This window comes from Papio anubis, unplaced genomic scaffold (assembly GCF_008728515.1).
Source record: "Papio anubis isolate 15944 unplaced genomic scaffold, Panubis1.0 scaffold534, whole genome shotgun sequence".
NCBI lineage: Eukaryota > Metazoa > Chordata > Mammalia > Primates > Cercopithecidae > Papio > Papio anubis.
This window is the reverse complement of record NW_022165552.1, coordinates 34,556-36,334: the sequence shown is the minus strand read 5'-3', so window position 1 is coordinate 36,334 and position 1,779 is coordinate 34,556. Positions and strand designations below refer to the sequence as shown.

The 1,779-nt window shown below is 35.6% G+C and overlaps 1 non-coding gene across 1 annotated transcript; it reads right to left on the bottom strand.

The window, feature by feature from the left end:
• Window positions 1-1,311: 1,311 nt before the first annotated feature.
• On the bottom strand, window positions 1,312-1,421 carry LOC116273304. Its single transcript, XR_004181694.1, has one exon. It is a non-coding gene; the product is annotated as a U6 spliceosomal RNA (small nuclear RNA).
• Window positions 1,422-1,779: the final 358 nt, after the last annotated feature.

Below are 1,779 nucleotides of genomic sequence, written 5' to 3'. Positions count from 1 at the left end.
TAGGTATGTATATACACACACACATATATACACATATATATACACACACACGTATAGAATATATTAAATGTCAGCCATTAACTCAATTACAATAAAACAAAGCAAGCAAACAAGATTGTTTTTAGAACTCAATTAAGTATGCTGACATGTTATTTTATGAGGTAAATATGTTTTCCAGGGAAATTATTGAAAAAAAGTAGAATAAGGAGTGACTAGCTCTGTAAGGTGCTAAAACATAATATACATTTACTTTTAAAAATGCATTTGTTACAGTTCTTTTTTATTAAATATGCTAGTAAAACAGAGTCTGGAATTAGAAACAGAAAGAGTTGAGATTTAGTTTCAGTTTTTGGTAAGTTGTATTCCAAACTCATTTCTTTCACTAAATAGATCCTGGATAAATAAAACTTGAACCATAAAGAGAAAATATAAAATTACCAAGACAGATGTTATTTCTTTTTTTATAAATTACACTTTATGTTCTAGGGTACATGTGCACAACGTGCAGGTTTGTTATATATGTATACATGTGCCATGTTGGTGTGCTGCACCCATTAACTCGTCATTTACATTAGGTATATCTCCTAATGCTATCCTTTCCCCCTCCACCGACCCCACAGCAGGTCGGGGTGTGTGATGTTCCCCTTCCTGTGTCCAAGTGTTCTCATTGTTCAATTCCCACCTATGAGTGAGAACATGCGGTGTTTGGTTTTCTGTTCTTGCGATAGTTTGCTGAGAATGATGGTTTCCAGCTGCATCCATGTCCCTACAAAGGACACGAACTCATCCTTTTTTATGGCCGCATGATATTCCATGGTGTATATGTGCCGCATTTTCTGAATCCAGTCTGTCATTGACGGACATTTGGGTTGGTTCCAAGTTCTTTACATAGGAATAGTGCTGCAATAAACATAATGCAGCGTGGTGTCTATAGCACCATGATTTATAATCCTTCTCTGGTATATCCCTGTAATGGCATGGCTGGGTCAAATGGTATTTCTAGTTCTAGATCCTGAGGAATCACCACACTGTTCTCTCCACAATGGTTGAACTAGTTTACAATCCCACCAACAGTGTAAAAGTACCTTATTTCTCCTCATCCCTCTCCAGCACCTGTTGTTTTGACTTTTAATGATTGCCATTTTAACTGGTGTGTGAGATGGTATCTCATTGTTGTTTGATTTGCATTTCTCTTGATGCATAGTGATGGTGAAGATTTTTCATGTGTCTGTTGGTTTACAATGTCTTCTTTTGAGAAGTGTCCGTTCATACTTTGCTCCACTTTTTGATGGGGTTGTTTGGTTTTTCCTTAAAAATAAGGAATGTTTCACAAATTTGCATGCCATCTTTGTGCAGGGGCCATGCTAATCTTCTGTATTGTTCCTTTCAATTTTAGTGCTATGTAAGGCCAAAGTTTTATAATGCATAGATGTTATTTCTAATAATTACTATCATCATTATAATTATGTTTGAAGAATAAACAGACCTTCTAAACCCTTATGTGTTGCTGGTGGGAGTGTATGATTTTACAAATACCTGGTAATTTGGCAATTTCTTAAAAAGTTTAATGTATGTTTGCCCTATGAACCACCAGTCTCGTTCTTTGGAATCTACCTAAGAGACATAAAAACATATGTCCTCACAAAGATATGTGTTCAAGTGTTCAGAACAGCCTTTGCCTTAGTTGACCCAAACTGAAAACAGTCCAAATATCCTTCAACTAGTAAATGGATAAACAAAATTCTACTACATCCAGGCAAGGCAATATCATTCAACAAT